The 21,999-nt window shown below is 35.7% G+C and overlaps 1 protein-coding gene across 3 annotated transcripts in view; it reads left to right on the top strand.

The window, feature by feature from the left end:
- The window catches only part of GRM8 (glutamate metabotropic receptor 8), an 818,692-nt gene that overhangs the window by 646,831 nt on the left and 149,862 nt on the right, over window positions 1–21,999 (top strand). The gene's annotated exons all lie outside the window — the stretch shown is intronic.

The raw sequence follows: 21,999 nt of genomic DNA, 5'->3' as shown, positions 1-21,999 counted from the left end.
CACGTGGGGATGGCAGTACGGAGGAGGAACTTCATCAGGTGTCTCAGGCTGGTGGGCACTCCCTCAGAGGAGCTCTCTTAGGGCAGAGGTCTTTGGGGGATTTGGGGAGAGCTGCTAGGTACCATCACTCTTCAGTCCTAAGGGGCTCTGGAACAGGAAACCAATTCTGAACTTGATGGATAAGGGAGGCCCAGGAAATCAGTGCACAGGGCTGTGGATGCTGGGGTGGGGAGGGCAGGGAGGGCAGCATCTACTTACCACCAGGTGAAGAATTATTTCACATTTTAACAGCCCTTTGCCCCATATTAGTGCACACTGGATTTTTTAAGTATAGAGAAGTATGGAGCACGTTCTGTAGTCTCAGCTGAGGTTTGGATTTCATTCATCCAGCATCTCTTCCACAGAAAAGTAGGACTTTTCACAGAAATTTGGTGGCCAGGAAATAACTACAAGAACAGTAGACATGGACACAGGAAGGGGAACATCACACTCTGGGGACTGTTGTGGGGTGGGGGGAGGGGGGAGGGATAGCATTGGGAGATATACCTAATGCTAGATGACGAGTTAGTGGGTGCAGCACACCAGCATGGCACATGTATACATATGTAACTAACCTGCACATTGTGCACATGTACCCTAAAACTTAAAGTATAATAATAATAAAAAAATCCATAAAAAAGAACAGTAGACAGTAGGATGTTTTAAAAATGCTTCAAATAAACTAGGAAAATATTATTCTTCTGTTCTGTTGTTTTAATGTGTAATTCACTCTTTCCTCTAACAAAAAACATCTACTCTTCTTGATTCTCAGAGCTACCATAATACTGTGAGAGTGTATACATGCTTTCTCATGTTTGAACCTAATCAGAAGACATCAATTTGATATTTTTAATCAATTTTTTTGTTTTGTATTTCCAAATATGTCCCCCAAAGTGATATGTCTATGCAGCACCAGTCACCCAAGTTCTCAGAAAATTAGACGATGAGAAATTACAAAACTAGGGAGATTATGATTTATTTTTCTCCTCATAATTATTACAGCTATGCATTTAATAATGCACAGACAGCTTATGTTTCTAACTATTGTAGTGATACGTAAGGCCACATATCAATACTTTACTACTTCTAGGTGCTTCATGAAATCTTATCCATTGTTCTGCAATCCATATTGACATTTATTGAAACACAACTTTGATAATGCCACAGGTTATTGATAATCAATAGCTTTTTGACAGAAGCCCTTTTGAAAGAGGACCTATGGGAAATGAAATAAGACAGAAATGTTTTGACAAGGTCTAAGATAGGAAAGCTTTTTATCTGACTTTTATTAATGTCAGACTGCCTATCATTAATATATTCTGATGATTAGGGATTTACACAGCAAAATCCAGTGCTTGAGAAATATATACACTAACATACAACACCATTACATAACATAATTTTACACACAAGTACACATATATACACATCTCGCCATATACGCATAATGTAGTTATAAACTTCCTATTGAATCTCAAGCTGCTCTTTTATGTACATTTAACAGTGCATGAAAGTTTTATGTTTATGACTGTATTGTTGTTCATAAAATGTATCAAAACAATTTGTGAGAATTATTTCTCATGCATGATTATGATCATTTATAACTAGATAGCGTTGCGGGTTTTACCGAAATGGAAAATGCATCTCTTAGAAGAAAAAACAATAAATTGCACTGTGGAGAGAGGTTATAAATTAAGAATTGAATTCTGAGGATTATCAGGACAAATCAAATGACTTTTATCCTTAGGAGTTGGATTAGTCACCTGCTTGAAGGTGGAGTAGTAGAGTGCTTGGCAAGCTACCAACTTGTTAATGTTTTGCTTAGATCTATGGCAAAGCACTAAAAAATTATTTGCCTCAGTTTTATCATGTCTAAAATGAAAACAGTAGCACCCACCTTATATGGTTGTAATAAGCATTAAATGAAGTAATACAACAAAGCCCTTTGCCCAGTGTTCGGTACACCTGAGATCTATAAATGTTACTTATGATTAATTCAGTATCTCAATATTCTATGTGGTCAGTGAGACACCTGATAGATAATGAGTGTACTGGGCAAAGCGAAGGTCCCATTAGAAGAGGGACTTGAGTTTGTGTGAGAAAGTTCAGAGACAGTCTCTGCATTTAAAATGCTGACTGTCCCCACAGCCAGTCCTTTCTGCCTGTCTTTGACATTGGCCTTAATACTTGGAAAATCCCTCTGCACTCAAAAAACAAACTTTATATAAGATAAATTTATTTTCCTGTGCTACCATGTGAATAGATATCATCACCTAGGCAGTTGTTTTTTGAATGGATTTGGGAAATTCAGTCTGTGCTCATACTCTGTTAAAAGGTGTTGAGACTATAGTGAATATGTGAACCCTGTTCTCGGGGAACTCACAGATTAGAAGGAGAGACAAACACTCGGACCAACCACTCTAGCGCAATGGAGCAGGTGCACTGATGAAGGTATATATATATGGGTTTGCAATGGCAGCCTAGAGAGAGGTTGCTAATCTGGCCCGACCTCTGGTGGGAATTGTCACTGTGGCCAAAGGAGGATACTGACAGGAGGATTTACTCTTATCCATATACTGCATCTCTTCTTGTTCTATTAAACCAGATTTATGATAGCTTTCACATTCTCAGTGGTAAGCATTTATCAGTCAGTTATTGGATTGAACTCTGCTTGTTTTCAAAGAGCCAGTTTTTCTGGCTGAATTCAACCATAGTATAAATTTGTACAAAGAGGGTATATGGTTAGGCATATTGGAATGCAGTAAATTTGCCTTGAATATCTCTTAGTGGATTGAATGAATTTTTTAAATAAGTAGATTATTCTTTTTCTTTTTCCTGGAAAATATATTAGGTATTTCATTTCCTCAAAAGCATTGTCTTTATTGTTCCAAACATTACTGTTTCTTTTTTCTTTTTATGAAACTAACATATGTTCTTAATTTGGCAATTACAATCAGCATAATTTGTTTAAGTTTTCTACTCAGTAATCTCGGCCCACACATGAGGCGTGTATTGTCTACCTGAGAGTGAATTTGAACAATGAGTCTCTCTATTTTATTAGGCAGAATCTCTCAAGAGGCAGGTGGTCCTTATTAGTGATTACAAAACATATTGTAACCTAGAGGTTCAGAGTAAACAGCCTGAACTGTGAAAAGAACAGCCATATGCTGCTCTGTGTCCACAGGGAGAACGTGTACTGGGGATGCTGTATGGGCCAAAAATAACTCGGGGCTTTTTTTAATGCTTTTTCCAACCAGATCCACTTTTTCTTGATTACTGTAGGAATGAAACATATGTTTTTATTGGTTTCAACATATTATTCTTTTTATAATCAAGGAAATAAGTTGAATATAAATGATAAATAACAAAGAATAGTGACTTCACAAGGGTGTCCCAATCTGCCCAATTATTAGTGGCAGAGTGTAATTTGGAAGGGTGATTTGAAGGAGAAACTGAATTAATAATTTTGAACCTGATTTAATTTTCAGTGGATGACTCCATAGAAGAAAAACTTCTGACAGGATACTGAGCTTTGAGCCTCAGTTTTCTCATCTAAGTGGGATAATAGATATTATTATGAATAGTAAACGCATTGTAATATGGTGATCAAGAAAAAGATCTCAAAGTCAAACAGAAGATGTTTGAATTCTGACCTTTCATTCATGAGCTCTATAGCCTTGGGCATGTGACTTAGACTCAGGTTCTTTATCTACCGACTTGATAGAGTTCTGAGATCATCAAGGAAATTGCATGTACAAAAATCCTAGAACATTGACTAGTACATATTAAGTATTGAATGAATGTGATAATAATAATTTTTGTTTTGTTTTGCCAGTACAACCAGCCTACTACAGAGGACCTATAGTGGGTATTTCAGTATGAAATCAAACTGAAGCTGTATTTGCAGTCTTCTTTCTGTCTTTATTCTGATGTTCTGAATAGGGAGTAGCTGTAAAGAGAGGTATATGCACCATGATAACTTGTCTGTCTACACAATAAGCCCAAAGTATTTGTTTTGATATTTTAAAAAGTAGCATCTGTGATTCACATGCTTTGGGAAAAACTAAAACTTGAGCAAACTTTCTGATGGAATTTTGCTCCACTAAATTGGTCTTTACCACATACCTATAGTATAGTATTTATTTTAATTGAATGTATGTATCTTCCTATAGATGATCAGTTAAATATATACATGCTATATGTATGTATACTGCGGCTTCCTTGGCTTGCTTGGATTAAAAAAAGGGAAAATTCCTGAGTCTCCCCATTTGTCTCAGGGATTTTGTTTTTATTCTGGATAAACAACTTTTTTTTAATGCAAAAATCATTACTTTCATTAATTTCATAGAGGAACAGCTTTTATATAATGAAAAATATTAAAATGGTTTTGAAGTAACAATGGACTGAATAGAGTTGAAACAGGGTTTGAGAGAAGACTTGACCTTTGTGTGCTTTGACAGTTAGGAAACATGCATTTTCTGTTTGCCTCTGTTTCCCTGTTTGCAAAGTTGCTTACATGTGAAAATGCTCTTTCCTATGATTGTCAGTGCACACACATACATACATATATACACAAACACATACATACATATATATATATATACACACACATATTCACCCTATGAAATAAGTATTATATGAAGCACTCCTTTTCCTACATAGCATAAGTGTGAGTCAATTCCCTGGGCCCTTTCTCTATATTCTGTTAGAACTTTAAATGCCACTTTAGTTCTTAACTTTGTACTCGATTATGAAAATACTTAGTTCTGTTTCCTTTCCTTGCAACAAGATGATTTTTAAAGCTGTGTATTTGTTTATTAGATGCTAATTTATTCTTTTCAAAAAGTCATTTTGAGGTCATTACTTATATCTCTGTTTATAAAATAACAGGATATAAGGTAACAATATGATTTGGTAAAGTCATATTATTCACACATTGAGCAAGTGTTAAGGTGATTAAATTTTAACCACATCCTTGCCAAGCCCAGAATAAGTACTCAATAAGTGTGTATTTAATATGTCATGAATAATATGCTGATCTTTTCTACATATTGACTGAACATAGATGGATGATCCAAGATTATCTATTAGGAAGTACACTCATGTACAGATTATTTATTCAGTGACTGTTCCCTGCCAGGCAGGATGATAGTCCATGGCATGGCATCGGTATAAGATATACAGTCATCCCTATGTAGACATGGGGAATTGGTTTCAGGACCCCACATATACCAAAATCTATGCATGATCATTTCCCCTAGTCAGACTTGCAGAAGCCATGCATATGAAAAATCAGGCCTTCTTATAGGCAGGTTTCACATCTGCCAATACAATATTTTCTGTCTGTGTTCGATTGAAAAAAACCAATGTAGAAGTAGACCCATACACTCCAAACCCATGTTTTCCAAGGGTCAGCTGTATTTCCAGATATCAACGGATTTCTAATTTATTAAAGCAACCATATACTCATAACTACAATAATTGCATAATTATACAGGTACAGATTAAATAATAAACTATTTGAATTCAGTGGTCTGAATGTGAATTCAAGGAATCAATGATCACCTTAAACTAGGGGCACTGGATAGTTTCTTGACATAGATGAAATTCAAACTAGACTTTAAATTCTTTTAATGGTCAAAAATATTTGGAAGAACATATAGGCCATTGAAAAAGCATCCATTCATCCATCCACCATTCATCCATTCATATATTCATTTTGTAAAACAGCACCTCCAGTTTGCCAATGCTCTAGTGCAGGCTGCGATGGTTTAGAAGTGTCTTAGATTCAGTTCATTGTGTCATCCATGAAGTAACAGGACTATGCGGGTTCAGCATCCAAGGATATGTCTCTTTCATGAGCCCATACTAATACATCCAGCTGTGTTCCTTTATTCTTTTTCAACTTTAAACACACATTCATTATTAGCAAAGTGTGATCAGCATTCACAAGGAAACATATTCTCTCTTGGTCTAGAGGCTGAGGAACTAGAGAACTGTGTTGGTGTATCTGGTTTAAAACATTTCAGTACAAATGGGTCAAAAAGACCGTAGTAGTTAGATGGCCTGATAGATGCAGCCTGACTCTTACCTTCCGTTCTCAGAGAAGCAAGATAATTGGAGGCAAGGAACCTGTTCTACTTGGCTTTCTGTCTTCAATGATTAGTATAATATGGGACTTACTAAATGTTCATGAATAAATTAATAAACCAAAAATTTAAAGCACTGTTATCTTTACAAGGCCAAAAAGGTGAGCTGACCCTATGATAACTGAGATAATGTATAACCGAGGAGCACACTGTAGTAAGGGTAGAGCTAGGAGCCATTGTCAAGGTAATCAAGGACAAACTCCAGAATGGATAATCACGTTAAAAGATCCTTGCAATCAGGCCAGATAGAATCTGAGGGAAAGTCCAAAGTTACACACAGGAGCAAGAGGAGTGCATGTATGTGACCCAGATAAAATTCTGTGGGGCACGTTGTTACTATTACCACTGGCTTTTATTCTTGCCCATGCCATTTGCAGACCTACAAATACTGAAGACGGCCTTAGAGTTACTGAGTGACTTCTGATAACTGTCTTTGAGGAGCATTTGCCATTGAATGGGCAGATCTATTCTGCTTACACAAGGACTTCATAATGCAGGTTGTTAAGTACAATAATACAGATGAGGACGTTGTCTAGGTTTTCATACATAGATAAAGGCTCAGTTTCTTTACAGGACTGAGTATGATTCTGAGCTCCCAGAACAGAGGACCATCTTATCAGAGAACATTGTGGGGAATGAAGAGAGATAGCTTGAACTTAAATTCTATAAGACCTCATATACCATGAGAACATTTTAAGATATTTTTGAGCTACACTGAGTTTTTCAATAGAGAGATGCTCACATTTAAGCTTCAGGAGAATGTCTTTGGCAGCAAAGTGCAGATTAGCTGGAGAAGAGGTAGTCCGTGAGCTAAGTCAAAGCCGTAATTAAGATTTTTTTTTCTATTTTACTTAATTTTCTGATAGATTCTCTCTTGCCTATTTATCTACTTTGTTCCAGCCTTAATTCATAAAATATTTCGAAAGGCCTTACTAAGATACATTTATCACAGTAGGACAAATAAATAAGTGAGGACATTAGGAAGAAGGAATAAAGGGTGTTAGTGAATTTTAGTTCATACTCAACTTAGATTTTCCCAATAATAATAACAAATAGATTCATCTAGGCTGTTCAGTAGAGTAGGTGAAGTAATCTTGGTACTATTTTAAGAATATACAAAACTATGCCATACCAAATCTGATTTAATCTGATTAGGACTTGAGAAGCTGAATTCAGTTATTAGATCCAGTTGGAGGCAGGTTTCTAGGGCAATCTACTAGTATTCAGGGTGTCTAGTTGTTTGTCAGGGAGAAATAGGGCATTAAAAACCTATCATTATAAAAAAAATAGGAAAAAACCACAAGAGTTTAATTTGTTATTTAAATAATAACTGAAAATAACAGAAATAGAGAAGAAACAAAAAAGGTAGACCACATATGACTGAGAACGTGATATTTTGTAAATAGAATGATGGTTAGCAAAGGCAGGGAGGAGTGGGGGAGGGGAATTAAGAAGGCTAGGTAGTGGGTACAAAAATATAGTCAGCTAGAAGGGAGGAGTTCTAGTATTCAATAGCACTATAGGATGATGATAGTTAACAATACTTTATTGTATATTTGAAAATAGCTGGAAGAGAAGATTCAGAATGTTCCCAACACAAAGAAATGATAAATGTTTGAAGGAGATCCTAAATCCCCTGATTTTATCATTACATATTGTGTGCATGTATCGAAATGTCATATGTACCCCACAGATATGCACAACTATTATGTATCCATGAAAATTAAAAAGTTCAAAGATAGTGGTTTAATTGGAAAAGGAAAATCAAAGAAAGTGATGCTGCTTAAAGACATAACATGAAGCAAGAAATGTGTTTTTATACCAGCACCAAAGATGGATAAAAGAAGCTAGTGACTCTAGACTTTTATGGAGATAATAAAGTAATAAAAACAAAAATAAATGATATTTTAATTCTTATTTTAACCTTGGGAGGAGTAAAATAAGTACAATTTTAACATAACAAGTAGAATAAGTAAGGTTAAAATAAGGTTATAAACATAAAATGAAGCTCTGGGATGGAGGAATAACTGGTAAAAAGTCATTTTATTGTGGTAGATTTACATGTGAATCCTGTATCCTAGAGTACTTTTAAAAGCTCAGTGGGTTTCATCAGCGTTATGTGAAATCTAAAACATACAAGATAATTACAACTAAGAACTGAAAAGTATTGTATATTAATTAAAAGATGTAGCCTCCCATTGTAGATAGGCCAGTGATTTATAAGAGCAAGACAAAAGAATAATTAATGTTTATTGACTGAATCAAAAATTTCTCATGACATCTTTCCTCAAAGCTTCCAATAATTAACTGAGGGAGGAGAGCCAAAAGTTAGGATCCTCCTAAACTCCCCGTACTACGTTAATATGGTTATGGATGCCATATTTTCAACTGAAGTTACAGAAATATGCAATTGTGTATAATCTCAGGGGTTTGAGGTATAAAATAATGTTTTCTTTTTAGATTATTTCGCTTTGTTTTATATTTAAATGATGAAATATATAACAAGGACATAGAAATGTACTAAATTTTACTAGTATTTGATTGCTTTCATTTGTTATAAAATCATTTTTATTGATGTTATTGTGAGATAATTGCAGATACATTTGCAGTTGTAGGAAATAATTAAGATTCCATGTACCTTTTACATAGTTTTTTCCAATGATAACATTTTGCAAAATTATTGTACAGTATTGCAACTAGGATATTGACATTTATATAATCTATCAATCTTATTCAGATCTCCCTAGTTTTACTTGTATTCCTCTGTGTGTGTGAGTGCATATGCTTATACTATGTATTTAGCTCTCTGCTATTTTGTTAACCATTTATATCTGCGTATGTGCTACCACAGTAAACATACAGAACATTTCTGTTATCGCAAGGATTCCTTATGTTGTCTTGTTATATCCATATTGATTTCTCTCCCATATGCCTCACTCCCCAATGCCTGACAACCACTAATGTGTTCTCTATTTACATAATTTTGTCATTTCTAGAATGTTATACAACCCCATCAATAAGTGGGCAAAGGACATGAAAAGACATTTCTCAAAAGAAGGCATACATGTAGCCAACAAGTATATGAAAAAACGTTCAACTTTACTAATCATTAGAGAAATGCAGATCAAAACCACAATCAGATGCCATTTCACATCAGTCAGAATAGCTATTATTAAAAAGTCAAAAAAAGCAGGTGCTGGTGAGGTTATGGAGAAAATGGGAATGTTTATACACTGCTGGTGCGAAAGTAAATTAGTTTAGCCATTGTGGAAATAAGTTTGGAGATTTCTCAAAGAACTTAAAACAGGATTACCATTCACCCCAGCAATCCCATTACTGGCGTATATACCCAAAGGAATATAAATAGTTTTGGTTTTTGGGGTTTTTGTTTGATTCAGAGTCTCACTCTGTTACCCACTCTGGAGAGCAGTGGTGCTATCTCAGCTCAGTGCAACTTCTGCCTCCTGGGTTCAAGCGATTCTTGTGGCTCAGCCTCCTGAGTAGCCTGTGCCACCACACCCATCTGATATTTGTATCTTTAGTAAAGACATGGTTTCACCATATTGTCCAGGCTGGTCTCAAACTCGTGAGCTGAAATGATCTGGCTGCTTTGGCTGCCCAAATGTTGGGATTACAGGCATGAGCTACTGCGACCAGCCAGACTATAAATCATTCTATCATAAAGACACATGCATGTTCATGTTAACTGCAGCACTGTTCACAATAGGAAAGACATGGAATCATCCTAAATGCCCATCAACAGTAGACTGAATAAAGAAAATGTGGTACGTATACATCATGGAATACTACACGGCCATATAAAAAAGGAGATCATGTCCTTTGCAGAAACATGGGTACCCTATTAAGTACTATGCTTCTTACCTTGGTGTCAAAATAATATGTACACCAAACCCCTGTGACATACCCTTTACCTGTATAACAAACCTGGACCAGGTGCAGTGGCTCACACCTATAATCCTAGCACTTTGGGAGGCCCAGACAGGCTGATTGCTTGAGTCCGGGAGTTTGAGACCAGCCCGGGCAACATGACAAAACCCCATCTCTACAAAATAAATAATAAAATAATAAAATAATAAAATAAAAATAAAAATAAAATAAAATAAAATAAAATAAAATACCAGAATTAGCTGGGGTGGTGGTGTGTGCCTGTAATCCCAGCTACTGGGGAAGGGGAGGTTGCCATGAACTGCGATCATGTCACTGCACTCTAACCTGGGTAACACAGTGAGACCCTTTCTCAAAAACAAAAACAAAAAGAACAAAAACCAAAAAAACAAAAATCCACAAACCAAACTTCACATGTACCTCTGAACCTAAAATAAAAGTAAAAATAAAGTAATGTAAAATTTTCATCAAAGCTGTGTAAACAAATCACACAGTATGTAAGCCTTTGGATTTAGCTTTTTTTACTGAGCATATATTTTTTTTAATTTCATCCAAGTTGCTGCATTGCTTTTTATTGTTGACTAGTACTCTAATGATGAATGTACCAAGGTTTGTTTAACCACCCACCCTTTAAAGGACACCTGTAAAATAGTTATGAAGAAACCTGCCATGAGCATTTATTGAATTGTATTTAGAGAACAGCAGGGTAGAGTGATGTCTTGTCTCAGAACTGAACTAAATCATTTCTTAATGGACAGATAAAATTTATGTATTTACTATGTACAACATGATGTTTTGAAGTATATATACGTTGTGGAATGCTTAAATCTAGCTAACATAAGCATTACCTCACATAGTCATGATTTTTGTGATAAGAACACTTTATATCCACTCTTTTAGCATTTTTAATGAATACAATATATTATTATCTATAGTCACCATGCTGTACAATATATCTCTTGAACATATTCCTCCTAAGTGAAATTTTGTATCCTTTGCCCAATATCTCACAAATTCTGCCATCCTTCAACGACCCAAGCCCTTGTTAACCATGATTCTACTCTCTGCATCTTTCTAGATTCCATATATGAGTGAGATAATATGGTATTTATCTTTCTGTGCCCAGCTTATTTTACTCAACATAATGTCCTCTAGCTTCATGCAAGTTTTCACAGATGACAGTATTTCATTATTTTTATGGATAAACAGTATTCCATTATGTATATACACCACATTTTCCTTATCCATTCATCCACTGATGGACACTTAGGTTGATTCTACATCTTGACTATCATGAATAATGCTACAATGAACATGATAGCACAGATATATCTTCAACATACTGATTTCACTTCCCCTGGATATATATCGAGTAGGAGATGGCCAGATCATATGGTATTTCTATTTTTAATTTTTTGAGGAATCTTTATATTATTTTCCATAATGGCTGCACTAATTTACATTCCCACCAACAGCTTGCAAAATTCCATTTTCTCCATATCCTCACTAATACTTTTTATCTTTTTGATAACAGCCATCCTATCATGTGTGAAGTGATACCTCATTATGGTTTTAATTTGCATTTTCCTAATGATTTGTGATGTTGGGCGTTTTTTCATATACCTATTGTCTATTTGTATGTCTTCTTTTGAAAAGCATCTATTCAGGTCCTTTGCCCAATTTTTACCAGGTTATTTGTTTTCTGCTAATGAGCTGTTTGAGTATCATATATTTTGAATAAAACCTTTTGCCAGATGTATAATGTACAGATATTTTCTCCCATTCTGTAGGATGTCTCTTCACTCTTGTTGATTGTTTCCTTTACTGTGCAGAAGCTTTTTAGTTTTGTGTAGTCCCCTCATTTATTTTTGCTTTTGTTTTCTGTGCTTTTGGAGTCACATCCAAAAAGTCATTACTTAGACCTATGTCATGGAGATTTTCACCTATGTTTTCTTATAGCAGTTTCATAGTTTTGGGTCTTATATTTAAGTATTTAATCCATTTTAAGTTAATTTTCATATGATGTGAGAAAATTACCTAAATTTATTCTTCTGCATGGTAGATATCCAGTTTTCCCAACATCAGTTATTGAAAAGACTGTGATTTCCCCATTGTATGTTCTTGGTACCTTTGTTGAATCAGTTTGCTGTAAATGTATGGATTTATTTCAGGGCTCTCTATTCTGTTCCATTGGTACATTTGTTTTCATGTCAGTACTATGCTGTTATAGTAACTATAGCTTTGTTGTACATTTTAAAGTTAGGTAACATGATGCAGCTTTGTTCTTTTCACTCCAGATTGTGTTGGCTATTCAAAGTCTGTTGTAGTTTCATACAAATTTTAAAATTGTTTTTTCTAGTTCTGTGAAGAATGGCACTTGCATTTTGATAGGGATTGCATTGAATTGTAGATTGCTTGGTGTAGTATGGACATTTTAACAATATCAACTTTTTCAATCTGTGAACACAGGATATCTTTTCATTTATTTCTATCCTTTCAAATTTTTTCACCAGTATTTCATAATTTTCAATGTATAGATCTTCTAACTCCTTGTTAAGCTTATTCACAAATGTTTTATTTTTTGTAGTTATATAAAGGGCATCACTTTCTTGACGTTTTTCAGATTGTTCTCTGATTTTTGTATGTTGATTTTGTGTAATGTAACATTACTGAATTTGGATATTAGTTCTAGTAGTTTTTTAGTGTTTGTTATAAATAACAGCATGTCATCTACAAACAAGGACAATTTATCTCTTCTTTTCTAATTTGGATTCATTTGCTTTCTCTTGCCTATTGCTTTGACTATGACCTCCAGTATGTACTGAATAGAAGAAGTGGCAAGAGTGGCCACTCTTGTCTTCTTCTAGATCTTAGAGAAAAAGCGTCCAACTTTTCCCCAGTGAGTTTGATGTTAGCTACGGGTTTGTCATATATGGCCTTTATTATGTTGATGTACATGATTTTTATACCTAATTGTTGAGAGTTTTTATACCTAATTGTTGAGAGTTTTTATCATGAAAGTATGTTGAATGTTGTCAAATATTTTTTATCTGCATCTATTGAAATGATCATACGTTTTTTGTTCTCCCTTCAGTTAATGTGATGTATCACATTTATTAATTTACATATGTTGAACCATCCTTGTATCCCTAAGATGAATCCGATTTGATAATGCTGAATGATCTTTTTCACGTGCCTTTGAATTCTGTTTGCCAATATTTTGTTGAAGATGTTTTACATCAGTGTTCATCAGGGATATTGGCTTGAGGTTTTTCTTTTTTTTTTTGTAGTGTTTTTATCTGGCTTTGGTATCAGGGTGATGCTGATCTTGTAAAATGAATTTGGAAGTATTCCCTCTTCAATTTTTTAAGGTTTTAAATAATTGATATGAGTCGTTCTTTAAGTTTTTGATAGAATTCAGCAATGAAGCCATCAGGTTCTGGGCTTTTTTTTTTGATGGGAGACTTTATATTATTGATTCAATCTCCTTACTCATTATTGGTCTGTTTATGTGTTTATTCATTATTGGTCTGCTAAGATTTTCTATTTTTTAATAGTCTGGTCTTGGTAAGTTGTATACATCAAGGAATTTACCCATTTTTTTCTGAGTTTTTCTATTTGTTTGCATGTAATTGTTCATTGTACCCTCACAATCTTTTGTGTTTCTGATGTATCAGTTGTAATGTCTCCTTTTTCATTTATGATTTTATTTATCTGTGTCTCTTTAAGTTTTGTCGAATTTGTTAATCTTTTCCAGAAACCAACTCTTAGTTGTGTTGATCTTTTCTAGTGAGTTTCTAATATCTATTTTATTTATTTCTGTGGTGATCTTTTTTTTTTCCTTCCTTCTACTAACTTTGAGCTTAGTTTGTTCTTATTTTTCTAGTTCCTTAAGGTACAAAGTTAGGTTGTTTACCTTAGACTGGTCTTTTTTTGATCCAAGCATTTATTGCTATGAACTTTCCTCTTGGAACTGTTTCTGTTGTATCCCACAGGTTTGGGTATGTTGTATGTTCATTTTTGTTTGTCTCAAGAAATTTTTAAATTTATCTTTGAATGTTCTGTAAATATCTGTTAAGTCCATTTGTTCTAGGGTATAGTTTAAATCCATTGTTTCTTTGTTGACTTTCTGTCTTGATGACCTCTCTAATGCTGTCAGTGGAGTATTGAAGTCCCCCACTATTAATGTGTTGCTGTCTATCTCATTTCTTAGGTCTAGTAGTAATCATTGTATAAATTTGGAAGCTCCAGTGTTAAGTGTACATATATTTAGGATTGTGATACTTTTCTGTTATAAAAGGCCTCTTATCATTGTATTATGTCCCTCTTTGTCTTTTTTAACTGCTGTTGCTTTAAAGTTTGTTTTGTCTGATGTAAGAATGACTATCTGCTCTCTTTTGGTTTCCATTTACATGGAATGTCTTTTTCCACCTCTTTATCTTAAGCTTATGTGAGTTCTTATGTTTTAGGGGAGTCTCTTGAAGGCAGCAGATACTTAGTTGGTGAATTATTATCCATTCTGCCATTCTGTATCTCTTAAGTGGAGTTTTTAAGTCATTTACATTCAATGTTGGTATTGAGATGTGAGGTACTATTCATTGTGCTATTTGTTGCCTAAATACCTTTTTAAAAAAAAAAAATTTATGGTGTTGTTGTTTTATTGGTCCTGTGAAATTTATGCTTTAAGGATGTTCTGTTTTGATGAATTTCAAGGATTTGTTTCAAGATTTAGAGCACCTTTTGGTAGTTCTTACAGTGCTGGCTTGGTAGTGGTATATTCTCTCAGCATTTGTTTGTTGAAAAATATTGTATCTTTCCTTTATTTATTAAGCTTAGTTTCACTGGATACAAAATTATTGGCTGATAATTGTTTTGTTTAAGTAGGCTGAAGATAGGGCCCCAATCTCTTCTAGTGTGGAGGGTTTCTGCTGAGAAATCTGCTGTTAATCTGATAGGTTTTCCTTTACAGGTTACATGGCGCTTTTGCCTCACAACTTTTAAGATTCCTCCTTCATCTTAACTGTAGACAACCTGATGACAATGTGCATAGGTGATAATCTTTTTATGATGAATTTCCCAGGTGTTCTTTGAGCTTCTTGTATTTGAATGTCTAGATCTCTATCAAGACTGGGGAAGTTTTCCTCGATTATTCCCCCATATATGTTTTCCAAACCTTTAGATTTCTTCTTCAGGAATACCAATTATTCTTAGATTTGGTCATTTAACATAATCCCAAACTTCTTGCAGGCTTTGTTCATTTTTTTAAATTCTTTTTTTCTTTGTCTTTGTTGAATTGGATTATTTCAAAAACCTTGTCGTTGAGCTCTGAAGTTCTTTCTTCTGCTTGTTCAATTCTATTGCTGAGACTTTCAGTGCATTTTGCCTTTCTATAAATGTGTCTTTGATTTCCAGAAATTGTGATATTTTTATTTATGCTGTCAATTTCACTGAAGATTTTTCCCTTATATCTTCTATCATTTTTTTTTATTTCATGAAATTGGACTTCACCTTTCTCTGCTGCCTCCTTAATTAGCTTAATAATTGGCCTTCTGAATTCTTTTTCTGGCATATCAAGACTTTCTTCATGCTTTGGATCCATTACTGGTGAGCTAGTGTGATATTTTGAGGGTGCTAAACAACCTTGTTTTGTCATTACCAGAAGTGATTTTCTGGTTCTTTTACATTTGTGTAGGCTATGTCAGAGGGAAGATCTGGGGCTCAAGGGCTTCTGTTCAGACTGTTTTGTCCCATGGGGTGCTCCCTTGATGTAGTACTTACCTACTAGGGGGTGTCTGCACAGAGTTCTGTGATGTGAACCATCTTTCGGTCTCTTAGTCATGGATAGCAGCACCTGCTCCAGTGGAGGTGGCAGGGGAGTGAAATGCATTCTGTGAGGGCCCGTAGTTGTATTATTGTTATTTATTGCACTAGTTTTGTGCTGATTGGCCTCCTGCCAGGAGGTGGCACTTTCAAGAGAGCATGAGCTGTGGTAGTATAGGGAAGATCAGGCAGTGGCTGGAGCCCTAGAACTCCCAAGAGAATCTGATCTTTGTCTTCAGCTACCAGGGTGGGTAGAGAAATACCATCAAGTTGGGGCAGGGTTAGACATGTCTGAGCTGATTCTCCTTGGGCAGGGCTTGCTGTAGCTGCTGTGGGGGATGGGTTTGTGGTTCCCGGGTCAATGGAGTTATGTTACCAGTAGGATTATGGCTGCCTCTGCTGTGTCATGTAGGTTGCCAGGGAAGTGGAGGACAGCCGACAGTTACAGGCCTCACCCGGCTCCCATGCAATCCAAAAGGCCAGTCTCACTCTCACTGTGCCTCCCCGCAATAGCACTGAGTTTGTTTTTAGGCAGTGGGCAAGCAGGGCTAAGAACTTGCCCCAGGCTACCAGCCTCCCAGCTGAGAAAGCAAGCAGGACTTTCAGGTTTCATACCTCCTTGCCTGCCTGTGTCTGCACTCTGGATTCACTCTCTCCCCCAAGTTCTGTCCAAGAAATTTTGCATGTTTGGTTGGAATTGTTACAAAGTTCAGCTTGAGGTTTCTTTTTATCTGTGGTCTTTTCCCAGTTCCACTGGCAACCCTCCCCAAGGATCCCTGTGAGACAAAGTCAGAAATGGCTTCCCTGGGGACCGAGAGAGCCCACAGGGCTCTTCTGGCACTTCCTCTACTCCTGTATTTCACTTGGCTCTCTAAATTGTCTCAGTTCTAGGTAGGGTCAAATCCTCCCATAACCTGGACCTTCGAGTTCCCCAGTGAGGGTGTGTGTTCACCCTTTCCCACTTTCATACTTTGGGCACTCATAGTATTTGGACCCAGTCTCCTGGGTCCTGCAGGAGCAATCTGCTTCCTTCAAAGCGTCTGTGGATTCTTTTGGCTTTCCTGGTATGTTCCTCCAGTAGTTCTTTCAGCAAAAGTTCATGATGTATCTCCACATGCTGCTCTGCCTGTCTGAGTGGGAGCTGCAATTTAGTCCTGCCTCCCATCTGCCATTTTCTCCCATAAATCCTATGTGTCACATTTTCTTTATCCAGTTCACCACTGATGGGCATCTGGGTTGATGTCATGTCTTTGCTTTTGTGAATAGCTCTGTGATATGCATATGAGTGCATATGTCTTTTTGGTAGAATGATTTATTTTCCTTTGGGCATATGTCCAGTAATGAGATTGCTGGGTCGAATGGTAGTTCAACTCTTAGTTCTTTGAGAATTCTGCAAACTGCTTTTCACAGTGGGTGAAATAATTTATATCCCCACCAACAGGTAATCATCAGAGAAAGGCAAATCAAAACACTTTTCAACTTTCTATCAATATTATACTGTCTATGGCACTAGAACCAAACTCTTACTGAGTATCCAAGACTTCATTAAAGTTGTCTCTGCTCTGTCTTTCTTAAGTTATTCTAATACTCTTCTAGACTTGCCTGTAACTAGTTCTCATTTGACTGCTTTTCTAGCTGTCAGAGCCATGGGTACATATGTTTTTTTACATTCAGGTTATTTCATTAGATTCAAAAATCAGATATGAGTTCTAGATGAAGCCATTACATTGTCCTTGAGACTGCTGACCCAACATCTTTGTGAGATTTTTCTGAAGGGAATCAGAGGAGACTGCAGTTGTCATATGCTATATAAATCCCCTACTAAGAACATACTTTAAACTTAGTGACTGTTCTTTCTTTTTCTTTTTTTTTTTAATCTTGGGATTTTTAATTACATAAATTTAGTAAACTCTTCAGATATTATTTTTCATACTTCACATTACTTTTTTTTCTTTTTTTTATTATACTTTAAGTTCTAGGGTACATGTGCACAACATGCAGGTTTGTTATATATGTATACATGTGCCATGTTGGTGTGCTGCACCCATTAACTCGTCATTTACATTAGGTTTATCTCCTAAGGCTATCCCTCCCCCCGCCCATCCCATGACAGGCCCGGTGTGTCATGTTCCCCTTCCTGTGTCCAAGTGTTCTCATTGTTCAATTCCCACCTATGAGTGAGAATATGCGGTGTTTGGTTTTTTGTCCCTGTGATAGTTTGCTGAAAATGATGGTTTCCAGCTTCATCCCTGTCCCTACAAAGAACATGAACTCATCCTTTTTTATGGCTGCATAGTATTCCATGGTGTATATGTGCCACATTTTCTTAATCCAGTCTATCATTGATGGACATTTGGATTGGTTCCAAGTCTTTGCTATTGTGAATAGTGCCGCAATAAACATACCTGTGCATGTGTCTTTATAGCAGCATGATTTATAATCCTTTGGGTACATACCCAGTAATGGGATTGCTGGGTCAAATGGTATTTCTAGTTCTAGATCCTTGAGGAATCACCACACTGACTTCCACAATGGTTGAACTAGTTTACAGTCCCACCAACAGTGTAAAGGTGTTCCTATTTCTCCACATCCTCTCCATCACCTGTTGTTTCCTGACTTTTTAATGATTGCCTTTCTAACTGGTGTGAGATAGTATCTCATTGTGGTTTTGATTTGCATTTCTCTGATGGCCAGTGATGATGAGCATTTTTTCATGTGTCTGTGGGCTGCATAAATGTCTTCTTTTGAGATGTATCTGTTCATATCCTTCACCCAGTTTTTGATGGGCTTGGTTTTTTTTTTGTAAATTTGTTTGAGTTCTTTGTAGATTCTGGATATTAGCCCTTTGTCAGATGAGTAGATTGCAAAAATTTTCTCCTATTCTGTAGGTTGCCTGCTCACTCTGATGGTAGTTTCTTTTGCTGTGCAGAAGCTCTTTAGTTTAATTAGATCCCATTTGTCAATTTTGGCTTTTGTTGCCATTGCTTTTGGTGTTTTAGACATGAAGTCCTTGCCCATGCCTATGTCCTGAATGGTATTGCCTAGGTTTTCTTCTAGGGTTTTTATGGTTTTAAGTCTAACATTTAACCTTTAATCCATCTTGATTTAATTTTTGTATAAGGTATAAGGAAGGGATCCAGTTTGAGCTTTCTACATATGGCTAGCCAGTTTTCCCAGCACCATTTATTAAATAAGGAATCCTTTCCCCATTTCTTCTTTTTGTCAGGTTTGTCAAAGATCAGATGGTTGTAGATGTGTGGTTATTATTTCTGAGGGCTCTGTTCTGTTCCATTGGTCTGTATCTCTGTTTTGGTACCAGCACCATGCTGTTTTGGTTACTGCAGCCTTGTAGTACAGTTTGAAGTCAGGTAGCGTGATGCCTCCAGCTTTGTTCTTTTGGCTTAGGATTGTCTTGGCAATGCAGTCTCTTTTTTGGTTCATATGAACTGTAAAGTAGTTTTTTCCAATTCTGTGAAGAAAGTCATTGGTAGCTTGATGGAGATGGCATTAAATCTATAAATTACCTTGGGCAGTATGGCCATTTTCATGATATTGATTTTTCCTATCCATGAGCATGGAATGTTCTTCCATTTGTTTGTATCCTCTTTTATTTTGTTGAGCAGTGGTTTGTAGTTCTCCTCGAAGAGTTCCTTCACATCTCTTGTAAGTTGGATTCCTAGGTATTTTATTCTCTTTGAAGCAGTTGTGAATGGGAGTTCATTCATGATTTGGCTCTCTGTTTGTCTGTTATTGGTATATAAGAATGCTTGTGATTTTTGCACATTGATTTTGTAACCTGAGACTTTGCTGAGGTTGCTTATCAGCTTAAGGAGATTTTGGGCTGAGACAATGGGGTTTTCTAAATACACAATCATGTCATCTACAAACAGGGACAATTTGACTTCCTCTTTTCCTAATTGAATACCCTTTATTTCTTTCTCCTGCCTGATTGCCCTGGCCAGAACTTCCAACACTATGTTGAAAAGGAGTGGTGAGAGAGGGCATCCCTGTCTTGTGCCAGTTTTCAAAGAGAATGCTTCCAGTTTTTGCCCATTCAGTATGATATTGGCTGTGGGTTTGTCATAAATAGCTCTTATTATTTTGAGATACGTCCCATCAATAACTAATTTATTGACAGTTTTTAGCATGAAGGGCTGTTGAATTTTTTCAAAGGCCTTTTCTGTATCTATTGAGATAATCATGTGGTTTTTGTCGTTGATTCTGTTTATACGCTGGATTATGTTTATTGATTTGCGTTCAATTTTTTAAACTTAGGCAACTAATTATCCTGTTTCTAATGTTAGTTTATTGAAGAATTGGCTGATTTTTATAAATAGTATCCATAAAATGTGTAACGGGTGGATTTCGTGTTGTTTAAGGCACAAATGAACTTAATGGACAAACCTTATGAAGATTGTGATGATATGAAAAGCATAACTGGAAATTAGGAGATGTGTTTTTAATTCTCACTAATCCTCAGATGGGTTTATGCCTTATTGTTTAATATGTAGTGCCTCAATTTCCATATTCATAGAATTAGGAATTTGCTACAGTTATTCACCAAAATTTCTTCCTTATATATTTGCTAATTATTTTTTTCAGATATTGAAAATTAGGTTAGAATGTATTTTTCTGCTTATCTATTTATTTTTATAGTTAAAAGGTACTCTAATAAGTTTGTGGTTTCATTTATTTGTATAAATAGAAGCGATGCTATACTCACAGTGTTTAAGAATTCACAGTGTTTAAGAATTCAGAGATCTTCTTTATATGATTAATAACATTTTATTTTCAATTGGGTTATTTATTTAAAGAAGGATGAGTGCTTTTAGCTTATGAATACTAAGACTAACATGAGAGCATATAATAACCACTGATTTTGCTTACCATTGTTTTAATAAACATTATTAAAAATGACTATGATTTTTTTTTTTTGCTCTCACAGCAGCATGTATTAAAAGATGCTTTTAAAAATAGGGCTCTGCTACAGGGAAGCTAAATTTATTCTATTAGGTAGACTAAAACAGGCCTAAGCGGAAACGACAAACGTTATTTGGGAAATGCTAATTGTTTGAAAAGCACTTTTTGATGAAGATGAAAGAAGAGTTAAGTTCTATGTTTGTAAAGTTAGGAGTTTTTATGGTTTATAGAAGAGCAGACCACAAATGAGCTATAAATGCAAGGTAGTCTTATTTTGCTTCTCATGAAAAGAAAATTAAATGATTTCGGAATTTCTCCTGTGCCATCTAAAATTTGGTTACATTCAGCTTGTAACATTGAGACAATCAGTCAACAAACATTTATAGGCATACCTCAGAGATATTACAGGTTAGTGTCAGACATGCACATTAAGGTGAGTCCCTGTCTCCACTAAAAATACCAAAATTAGTCGGGCATGGTGGCGTGTGCCTGTAATTCTAGGTACTCAGGAGGCTGAGGCAGCAGAATGGCTTGAACCCAGGAGGTGGAGGTTGCAATGAGCCCAGATTGCAGCACTGCACTCCAGCCTGGGTTATGGTGTGAGACTCTGTCTCAAAAAATAAAAAAAAAGTTATCTTTACAGTATACTCTAGTCTATTAAGTGTGCCATGGCAATATATCTAAAAAAACACGTATCTTAATTTTGAAATAATAATTGTTAAAAAGTGCTAATGATCTGAGTCTTCACTGAGTCATAATCTTTTTGTTGGTAGAGGGTCTTGCCTCTGTGTTGATGGCTGCTAATAATTAGGGTGACAGTTGCTGAAGGTTGGGGAGGCTGTGGCAATTTTAAAAAAATAAGACAACATTGAGTTTGCCATATAAATGGACTCTTCCGTGAAAGATTTATCTGCAGCATATGATACTGTTTGGTAACATTTTACCTACTGTAGAACTTACTTTGAAATTGGAATGAATCTCAAACTGTATTGCTGCTTTATTAACTGTGTTTATGTAATATTCGAAATCCTTTGTTGTCATTTCAACAATGTTCACCAAATTCTCAGCAGGAGTAGATTCTGTCTCAAGAAACCACTTTTTTTGCTCATTCATAGGAAGCAGTTACTCATCTGTTCAAGTTTTATCATGAGATTGTAGCAATTCA

The sequence above is a fragment of the Pan paniscus genome, chromosome 6, assembly GCF_029289425.2.
Source record: "Pan paniscus chromosome 6, NHGRI_mPanPan1-v2.0_pri, whole genome shotgun sequence".
NCBI lineage: Eukaryota > Metazoa > Chordata > Mammalia > Primates > Hominidae > Pan > Pan paniscus.
Note: the sequence above shows the minus strand (reverse complement) of the source record. Positions and strands in the feature narration are given on the sequence as shown.